The following is an 11,600-nucleotide window of genomic DNA, read 5'->3' on the forward strand; positions in this document are numbered from 1 at the left end:
AGTGGAGGAAAATGAGTAAAGAAAGCAAAACACATAAAGTTCCAGTCACTCATGTTTTTCCTCCTTCTGTCTTTCTCACTTTTCTTCTGCATGATTGTATCTAATGCACCGATCACTTCTTCCTCATTCTGCAGACCAAGAAATGGAGGTTGAAATTTTAGACCATTAACTGAGAGCATCACCTACCTAAGAATTCCATTTTGGGAGCCATCTACCCTTCACTGTTTTAATTACAACAGGTAATAAGCAGAAGAGAAGCAGGGGAGATAGAGGCAAAGAGCACAGACGATACCATTTACTTGCTCTTGATATGTCAGGCTTATGGTATTTTTGTTTAGAATGTTTTTCAACTGACTCAGAAGCATGTGGTATTTTCGCATTTTACTGCACAAAAATAATGTGATACAATAAACAATTTTTTAAAGTCCATTATGCAGCTGAATAAGAACTGTAATTACAGTTTCCATACAGATTTGGTGTTTAGTAATATGCTCATTAATGACTTGAAATAATACGTCTTACCACAAGTTAGCAGGATGATGCATTTATGCATCATGGTTGGATCTCAATCTTATTGATATCATCTAAATTTATTTATCTAAGAAGTAGCAGGATCAGAATTTTGTTCATAAGACAGTTTTTGGTCTTCTAAGTCCTGCAGATGTGGGGATTTTCTGGGACCTGATCCAAAGATAACTGAGACCCGTGAGACTCTTTCTATTGATGGTAGAGGACATTGGATGACAGTCTGTTCTCACAACGCTGGAGATCAGCAACACAGCAAAGGACTTACATATATATTTCAGGACAGGAATATTATTACCACAGTGTAATGATAATTCATCTAGATCTGCAATACTGAAAACTTTTATTTCATAATACCTTTATTATCCCATAAAGAATTGATTCTTAATTTTGTTTTTCAAAAATATGCTGAGAAATCGGTAGAATTATCTAGGGTTTTTTGCCCTCTGTTTATGTTGCAGTTTTTCAGACTCAGTTTATGTTGGATCCATATTGCTGCCATATGTCATTTAAAGCAAAATTAAGATCTATTCTTTTGAAGCACAGAGTTGCTTTTAATATTCGTCAAGCAGCTTTGCGTGATTTTTTTTTTCACAGGTGTGAGAAATACATATATATATATTACTTTTAGAAAAATACTCTTCTGATTATACAATACTAACAAGTAAGGCTGATTTGCCTATTGCTGTGGTTTTTGTTGGGTTTTTTCAATTTTTTTTTCCCCTGTAGCTCAGAATAACTAGGGCCCTGCATTTAAAACTAGTACTTTTTTTCATTACCAAAAATGTAGGAAAGAAGGTGTAGGAATATCCCAGGCAGTAACATTTACTAAGACTCCCAGACCACATGTGTGGTAGCAAATGAAAGGACTTGGGACCATTTTCTAGCACTGAGTCCAGCTGGCATGGAGCAGCCCTTATTTGTATTCCAGGTCCTGAAAGGTACCTTAAAGCAATTCTGGAAGAATATGGATGGTCCGGATAAAAAAGCGGGCTGGGTACCTTTGTCACTGTTAAACAGTGTGGATACCTGTGCTCCTGTGTTTGTGTCCTTCCCTGTCACTTCTCATTCTTATAAGGTAGATCTATTACTCATGGTATACAAGAAAAATGAAGTAATGGCCACATGGGCTCAAAACAGGACAAATCAGAAAATAAGAAGAATTACTTAGCATTCAGGGTTATGCCCCTGAAAAACATTTAAATACGCAAGTTGTGCAGAGCCCTGGTCACAGCTGGTATGGAGTTACTGGCACTGCTGACTTTGGGCTAGAGTATCATAGAAGGATAGAATAGAGAAAAGGACAGAATGGCTTGGGTTGGAAGGAATCTTAAAGACCAACCCCCCTGCCATGGGTAGAGACAACTTTCACTAAAGCAGGTTGCTCAAAGCCCCATCCAACCTGGCCTTGAACACTTCCAGGGATGGGGCATCTACAGCTTCTCTAGGCAACCGGTTCCAGTGTCTTATCACACTCACAGTGAAGAATTTCTTCCTAACACATAATCTGAATCTCTCCTCTTTTAGTTTAAAACCAATCCCCTTTGTCCTATCACTAGCTGTATAAAAATATTGCTCTCCCTCTTTTTTACAGTCCTGGGCTTTATGTGGATGTCCTGTAGGAGAGGCTGGAATCAACGAGCACAACAGGATTCAGGCTGATCAACACAAAGTGTCTCATGTTCAGCAGAACTGCCCACAAGCTACCTCTAGTTCAAACTGGGACTACCAGGTCTTCCAAGCTATTTCTAAACTGCCCAGGTTCAAACCAGTAATGGCGTATGAATTAGTGGGCAACTGTAGGCTCTGGGTGACTTCAGAACACAGTGAGGCAAAAGGTTTGAGTATATGGCTACTTCAGTCCATCCTGTCACATGGACTCTTTGGACACAGTCCTAGCCAGTTGGCTCTCTGGCATACCTTATCATGTCAGTAGGCATTCCTTCCTGAAAGGCACCATGAAACAGGCAGGTAGCGAGCTAAAGACTGTCTTTCTACTATTATAGGCGGGAGAAGTTCAAGTAATTCTTTAATTTTAAACTTACTCTTCAGACTCTTATATGTTGATATCCCACTCTCTTTACATTCTGCTTGCATCACTGGGAAAGACACTTTACTGTTCGTGTCCAGCATCCAGTCTTTAAATAGGTTTTATTTACAGAAGTCGCCTGAGGAACACTCTAATTTATAGCTATCGATTCTTTCCACACCTCTGTCTACCTGATGAAGAAATGCTTTATTGTCCAGTTAGTTTTGTTCTCAGATATATATTCTGTGCTTTAATCAAATAATTGAATCATCTCCCAGGTTTGTATATGATAAATTAAACACACTTGAATTCTTTACACCATTTTCTTTAATGAATTTCAACTTTTTTAGTGTTTCTGTTTTTTCAATATCAGCAGAAAAGGGAAGATGACCTGCACATCACAGTCTGGTATTGGTCTCTGCAGAGGTATTGGTCCCTGTTCTCCCATGCCTTGTGCTGCTCCTTCCCATTTATGCACTGCAGGACTGCAAAATTCCTACACATGAGAAGATTCCATGGGAAGCTTGTGATGATCTTGTACATTGTGACCACTTTAGAGTTTCCCTCTACAGGGAATATAGTCTGCAGTTACAGAAACTTGTATGATTTGCTCCTAGTAAGATGACTTTGCAATTTGTTTTTATTAAAATGCATTTATTTCACAAACACAACTATTCAATTTAGTTTGCCTCCACACTATTTGTCACTTTGCTGGCCTTTCTGTATTCTCTTTTTTTTATTTGCAATTTCTTAATTTACCTCCAGATCATCAATACAACCATTAAATTATGGCAGTAGCAGTCCCCTGGGCACTGTACTGGCAATATTGCCAAATAAAGTCCTACTTGGGAGCAGATCACCTTGTCTGTCACACTGCTCCCAAAACTGATTTTGGATTGATTGGACCAGCCTAATGTGAGGCAAATTCCAGGTGAAGTCTGGCATAAGGGATTGCTCCAGGGTCCTCTTTTTACAAACTGTATGGATGAGTTTGTGTCAGATTTGCCTTGTTCAGGCCACTAGTCCAACGCTATCCCAACCTGCATCATGTCCCTACATGTCTCCACAAGCCCTGGCTCAGGCTATACCATCTACATCCTTGTCATCATATCATTAAAACACTATTTTCAGGTCCTTCAGTGTCCCTGACTTTCCAAAAGAATTAGTAGCACAGGCTCCTCCTTTCAAAAGCTAGAACAGGAAAAGCCCTCTCTCACAATGATCACCTCACAGACCACATAGCTTGGCTCTTCTCTGTTCCTGTTGCTTCCCTTCTGCTCCCCAGCACAGGTCTTCAGACAAAACCTCAGAGCACCACTCTGGGTAATGCCAGCTGGCCCTCCCGACCCAGCAGTTCTTCTGGGATGTGGTTTCCCTAAGTTCAGGAAAAACACCTCTGGAACAAAATGTGAGATAGAGGTGTCAGCAAGAAAATCCATATGAACAACAGTTCACCGTGGTGTGTCGTGGCTGGGGACCTGTGTATCTTCCCTGATTCCCACCTTGGCAGGCATCTACTGTTTGCCAGAGGGTGGAGAAACAGAAGACACTGCGTGTCCTAGGGACCATGACAGAGAAGACTGATCATGCACAGGTAGGGAACAGCCTGCCCTGGTGCCAGAAAAAGGCTGATGGAAGAGGAAGGGACCATCTGTTCTCAGAACAGGAGGAAAGCGAATAAGATAAACTGATTCAGGAAATGTTTGGTCCCCTGCCTGCTCAAGGCCCTGGTGCTACTGGGTTGACAGCAGCCCTTCCACTCTCTGTCTTCCCTTGGCCACCAGAACCACAGTGTCAGACCTGCTTACAGCCTCCTTGGATGAATACCACAGGTAAAGGGATGAGTCCTTGGCCAAGCCTCATGAGACAGTTCTGAAAATAAACACACCTCTGCTTCCAGTTTTCACATATTTTTCTGCTTTTGCATTTCATTTACAAATGCCAGAGTCCAAGAATATATATGAATCTTGTGGCAAGATTTTTAAGGTTGGGTGCAGGTAAATGAAGACCCAGTTTAAGCCACTACCTGTGACTGACTATATGCCATGAAGGTGACATAAACACCCTGCACTTGGCAACCCTCCTCCCCATTGCAAAATATCTATCTGTGTTTGGCAGCAGGTGAGAGGAGACCGAGCTGGGGAGCTGGTAGAGAGGTTCAGACTTGGAGAAGGAAAGAAGGGATCTTCAGAGTGCAGCCCCTTTTCTCCTTCCCCTGATCTCCTGTGGTTGCAGTGAGAATGACGTTTGAACATCCAGCTCACCCATGCATTCACAAGGGTGCTGGACGTGCCATGTCCCTCCCAGATCTCCTATTGAGCCAACCAACCACTAAACCAAGTCTCTAAATGCCACATCTGCACATAATACAGGGGTTTTGTCATAGTCCAAAACGTACTTTGGACTCGAGCAATATGTCTGTAACTTTCTGTAGATATGAATTCCTTCATGCCCACCTGTCTCCAACTTCTTCGAGTAAGCTATGTATTCATCTCTCCAGCCAAGAACTGGGGAACTACCAGCTGGTGGCAGCAGCAGCTTCTCCAAGATCGGGTTATGAGGACTTGATCTCAGTTCCTGGAGACACAGTATGCAAATACCCACTCTCACTTTTAAAAAAACTGAGCCATTGTCAGTAATCTTGCAACTAATCTATTTTTAAAAGAATTTAGCTTCTCTAATCCTTTGTCACCCCTTTTGAATTTTTTGAATAGTAGTTTGGGATTTATACTTAGCATTGCAAAACAGAAAGCTAAAACATTTCTCTTACTGTTTTGATGGCAAGGCTGACATTAAGATCTTGGGATAAAGCAGGAAGAGTTCATTACCCGTAAATGTGTTGCAATTGACCTTTCTCATGGCTGCGTGCTGTAAAGAAGATGAGAGAATACAGTGGGAACATGAAGGTAAAGGACTGACCAGAGTCAAAGTAAAAGTGTTAAGCGGGCATCAAAGATGAGTGTGTGTTGTTCTGGGATCCAAATGTGATCTTATTATCATCATATACAAAGTCTCTAATACTTCCCCATCTTCACTAAAAGCACCTCACTTAGTGCCATTTTCAGTCACATCAGCCTGTTCTTTTAAAGCTGCATCACTCTGACAGCACACGGTTTTTACCCACGTTGTTCTTTCTTTGTCGCTTCTTTGCTTCTCCAGATTTATGTAAAAACTCATTACCATTGGCCCCTCAGTACATTACTTTGGACTTTGTACTATTGAACTTTATCCTGTTCCTGTCACTTCAGGTGAGCAAGAGGTCTGCGATGCAGTTTTAAAACTTCAGAAGCCAAAAATTATTTGATGGCATGTAAGGTATTGGAGGCTAAGTTATTGAAATTCCAGCATTCTGCCTTTAAGGTTTAACTAAAGTTGGTCTCCCTGCATTAATTTTGTGTGGTTCACATCGACATCCCTCTGTCAATTAGATGATCTACAGTGCCTTTGCTGAGGCAGGGGTTCATCTGGCACTCTGAGTGGGTAATAACAGACATTTGTGTGTTACTTTGGTGCTGTCCACTGCAGTACTGGAGTACCTGGAGTGCTGGTTTCAAGCTCAACCACTGGGCACTGACAAATGAAACGGGTCTGGAAGCAGTCCTCAGCTTCATGTGGACTGCAGCTGAGGCAGGACACCACTCAGACTCTCCTTGGGGTAAAAAGCCATCTATCATGACCAGGATACTCTGAAAAAAAAGGGGTACCTAGGGCTCAGATGCATATTCTTGCCCCCAGTTAAAAGCAGGAGAGCTGTAAGGCCTCACCAGTGGCCCTGGCTCTCTGGTTATATGTGGGAGCCTAGAAAAGTTTATGATCTCAGACCCCATAAAAATTCTAGACAGAAAATTCCGAGAGTCACACAAACAAAAATTTTTGCATCCAGAGTACAGGGCCCAACCTATAGTTACCATTCCTCCAACCATTCCATGGGATAGAGCTTCCTCACTGAGCAGCTACAGAATGACTTTAAAGGTGATATTGTAGGACAAAAATGTGGCCAGAGAATGCCAAGGCTAAAAGTGGAACAAGATAAAGGATGCATCGTACCTCTATTTTGCGAGAAATTTCTAAGTGATTCTGCTCTTTGCAGTACTGGTCCCATCTTGCATTTGTGTATGAGTGCAATAATTTAAAAATACCTTTGTGTTTATGAGATGGTCACATCTGACACAGAGTTTCGTGGTTCAGGATTCCTGGATGCAAATCTCTTTTAGTCAGTAAGTAGCAATACATGAAGGTGAACACCATTAAAAGCTTCTCTTGAGCATTTCCAGTGATGTGCAAACTTAAAAATCACAGAATCACAGAATGGTTTGGATTGGAAGGGACCTTGAAGATCATCTAGATATAACCCCCTGCTATAGGCAGGAACACATCCCACTAGACCAGGTTGCTCATACCCAGTGCTGAAGAGACTCTGACTGCTGCTTCAGTTACACAAAAGGGGTTACTCAGTAAAAAGAAAAGAAAAACAAGGACAATAATAACATCCAATGGAGAGTTAATTGAAACATGCTCTTTGAAAGGAAAAGAAGCAGATAAAATCTGGCAAGTTGTGTAGCACCTGAATTAGTGAAGGTCCTAGAAAAGGTGGCAGCAGCTCACTGGATGGAGTGCCAGCTGAAAGTTCAGAACCTACTGGTAGTGCCAGTCAGACAATCATATTCTCCAGCGATATTGTTTACCTTGCTCATTCCCCAAAGCTATCACTGTGATATAATGGCTATTCATTTACCTCATTAATTCATTTACCCAGTTATCCTTTGCATTTACATGGGATTAGTATGTCTGTTGAGCAGTGGTCACCTCAAGAATTTTGTTTATCTAAGTCAGTGAAAGAGATTAGAATTGCCACACAGAATTCTGACGTAGAGAAGAAGGCAACAGTGGAGGATTTGTCAATAGGAACACAGGAACCACATGTGCACCTCTATAGGCTTGAACGTTCCAGGAATGAACACTTTTGTGTCTTTCTTCATTCTTGCTGTTTGTTGCTGAGAATGCCTTTCCTCAGAATATTCTTTTAGAAATAAATGATGTTGTCACTTTGGAGTATGAAAGGAGGCAGAAAAAAATGAATAATCAAATGTGCCCAGTGAGATACTAGTAAGCATTGGGACACTCAGACAGGCAAAGAAGGGAGAGATTAATAAAAAACTTGCTTGCTGAAAAGGTGTGTGTTTGCAGATTTTGCAAAGACTTAGCTAAATAAAACTTCGTTTGGTTCTAGGAAGGAGGTTGTGTCCCATGCTATAAATGAAACCAATGGAGCCTGCCAAGCTGACTTAGGTATATAACTTTTTTTAACAAGTTCCAGGCCTAGAGGCTGGCCTATCCCTGAGTATATCAGCAAGACACATAAACCCCAAGATTTTAATGCCACCTATAACAATCTATCTTCAGACCTGCAGAGGAAGGCACAAAAAGAGCAGTAGAGGACAAGTCATGCATCAGGAAGAATAAAATAAAATCTTTCCCAACTCCAGTGAAAGCCCTGAGGCATGAAATTATTATAAGTATAATGCAAATTGACAGTGATCTAATCTATTTTCTCACACATTTGGGGATACTGACACATCAGATACCCAGGGATTCATACTATAAACTTAATTTTCTATCTTCAGGCATTTTCCTGTTCTATTGTGTTGTACAATTATGTCAATAAAGTTCTCAGGCTCCATCCTACAAGACTGCAAGCTACTCCTTCCAGTGCTTGGGAGAGTATTTGAGGTCTTCATTCATCATATAACTGGAAACCTTTAGATTTCCAGTGCAGATGTATTCAGAATTACTCACTGTACTGCCATTTGATCATGTGATGAAGTCAATATTCCTCTCTGACATTTACTTCTCAAATATATTTATAAAGTCTTATCACAGCCCTGCTCAGTCTTTGCTAGGCTATACTAAACAAGACAAGATCTTCTAATTCTCATATGAAGATATGACTTTTGTTCCCCTAATCATGCTAGAAGTGCTTCTTCGCAATTGTTCAATTTAAGTAATAGTTTCTACCCACTCAGACCTTAAAATTCTGCTGCATTTAAGTGGAAGTAAACAATACACATATGAACTTTTTGCTGAGCTCCAGGTAACTCCTTTTTTGCAAACTCAGTAAAAACAAGAAAATCACTGGCCAGTATTATCCTTCTAGAAAAAAAACCCACCTTCCTGGTAGGCCCAAACAATACCAAATTGGTACTGCAATGGGAGTTCAGAGTTCTGAATCTCCAGCTAGCGGCAGATGCTTCTCTACCACAAAAAGAGTATGAGATACTCTTCATTAGCTGCATCCTGCTCCATGTGGAGCTGAGGGCTGCTGCTGGACTTGAGCTTTGAATGCTGTTCTGTGTCACTAATAAGTGGCTGAGCCTGAAAGCGACTCTCCAGCTGAAAATGTAGGAAAAATATTTGCAAGAGGTCAGTCTGTTTTGCATACCCAGATGCCTCCCTGATTTGAAAGTCATTGCATCACTCTAGGATGTCTTAATGCACTATAAGTGGATCAACCAGTCCTGATCCAAGGAAAGGACAGGAGAGCTGAGGAAGCCTGGGTATGAAAAAGAAGAGTTGACTCCATCACTTCAGCTTCTGTCCATACACATCACTTCAGTCCATACTGCACACAGTATGGACACAGACTGTGCCAGATTTCACTGCTTCCAACACCACTAGAGCAGTCCCTATCAGAACACAGCAGAACACTGTTTGGTCAGACACACTTACCACACCTTCCACGTCACTGAAACAGCTTTCTCATCAGTTCCATCATTAATCTTGTACCATTTCACAGAGCAATGGCACAAGGCCACAGAGGGGCGGCTTGGTTCTGGTCTCCCTTGGCAGAGACCTTGCTCTTTTTTTATGGCTTCACCGCTGGGTAGATACTAAGTTATATGAGACAGGTAAATAACTTCCATAATGTTAAATTAATGATCACAGCTCCTGCTGCCACCTGCCACAGAAGCGCCATGCAGAGACCTTTCAGTTTAAAACATTAATGTAGGCAACACAAAGGCTCAAGTTGCTAGCTGGCATTCTGATTCAGTTCAGCATACATGCCCCACCACCCTGCCTTATGCTAGGTATTCATCCAGGGATGACCATTGAGTGCCTTCTTCTCCTGGGCAGTCCATGGGGACTGAAGCTGCAGGTGAAGTTTCTGTGACTTCCAGCTTTTGCACCAGGGCAGAAGCAGCCTCCCAGTCATCACGTTTCTCTGTGCCCTGCTTCTTCTGCTAATGAGAAATTTCCTTGTGTGTCTCAGCCTCTCTCCCTGCAAGTCCTCCTGGAGTCATTTGCCCAGTGAAGCACAGATTATTTGTCTCCTGGAAGCGTTACACACCATGAAATGTCTGGGTGCAGTTTGTCTGCACTCCAGAAATTTCCCAGTTCCATGGATGTGCCATCAGTAGTTCAGGGGAATAGTTCAGTGTGTCTGGCACCCCAGAATGCTGCTAGGGGAAGGCTTGGACACACTTTCCAATATCCTGTAAACTGCAGGTTCCTCAACTGCTCAGGCAAAAGTAGGAGGTAGGAGGTGAACATGGGAAGGATGGAACACTCCTTGACACTTCAGCCCACACCCGCTTCAGATTCCCCAGGACATCTGACCTCCCGGGAAACACTCTGTCAACAGTATTTCACATGCAGATCGTCTCAGGATAGGGAATTTAGCAAACACTTCCTGCAACAGACCCAGGTATCTGCACTTGGGGAAGGATCAAAGCAACCGCAGTTATCTCACTGACAGGCAGTTGGACCAGGCAGGTTGAAAGCATGGAGAGCAAGAGGAAACAAGGACAGCGTTGTGGCACCTGGGCCTCCCAGGGCCATTACTGACAGGTCACAGCTCTTTCAAAGCAGGTTAATGGAGAAGTACATGGGTCAACTCTGCCAGTGTCTCCTGACTTTGCTCTATGGAGTCTTGTGGGAGCAAGGGGGCCTCCACCTCCAGATCCCTCAATGGGAAAGGTGTTATGGAATATAATGCTGCTATATGCACACATCGCCTATTGCTTTACATTCTCCATACAACTGACGTAATCCCATTTTGGGCCCTGCCTTCACTGTTCCCCAATTCAAAGCATTTATTTTACTTTTTTTTTTCTCTTCAAGTCTCTGACAGTAAAGAAGGTGGTGGGGACAGAGATTTTGGGAATCAGCTGTTCCTTCCTGTGCTACACAAAGTCCCACAAAGACAGACCTACCCAGCGTGGAGGTGAGCAGGTGTGAGAGGGATGGTATATATATACCTGCTGTGCTGAAGAAACCTAGATTGTCACATCATTCCCAACACAACAAATACCGAAATGTGCACACACACACATATATACATGCATGTTATGTACTTACAACTATTTTCCAACTGTGTTTATATATCGATTTTTCATGGAATCATCATTGAATTATAGAATGGTTTGGGTTGGAAGGGAATCTTGAAGATCATCTAGTTCCAAGCCCCTTGGTATGGGCAGGGACATCTTCAACTAGAACAGGTTGCTCAGAGCCAACCCAGTCTTGAACACTTCCAGGGATGGGGCATCCACAACTTCCCTGGGTAACCTGTTCCAGTGCCTCAACACCTATACAGTAAAGGGTTTTTTCCTAATACCTAATCTAAGCCTACTCTCTTTCTATTTGAATGTATACCCCGTTGTCCTGTCACTACACTCTCTCATAAACAGTCTTGCCCCCTCTTTTCTCTAAGTTCCCTTTTATAGATAAGTTCCCATTTTTATAGGTAGATGCTTTACATATGTGATTAGATCTGTTTAGGTGTGTAGGTGTGAATACACATACGCTGATGCACTTAAATGCCACATGACCACAGAGAGCTGTTATGTCCCTGCATTATGTGCAGGCTCTGTCCATGTGCACACACGTGCACTGAGCCGCCAAGGTATCATTTCCCGGGCGTGCGAGCGACGCCACGCACACACACAAACACACATACGATACATACGTGTGCAACACCTGCCCACGCACCCGCGGGTCTCTCCCGGTGCCCCTCCCCGCCGTCACCGCCCCCGGCCCGCCCGGCCGG

Source organism: Corapipo altera, unplaced genomic scaffold (assembly GCF_003945725.1).
Source record: "Corapipo altera isolate COAL_440 unplaced genomic scaffold, ASM394572v1 24b, whole genome shotgun sequence".
NCBI classification, from domain to species: Eukaryota; Metazoa; Chordata; class Aves; order Passeriformes; family Pipridae; genus Corapipo; species Corapipo altera.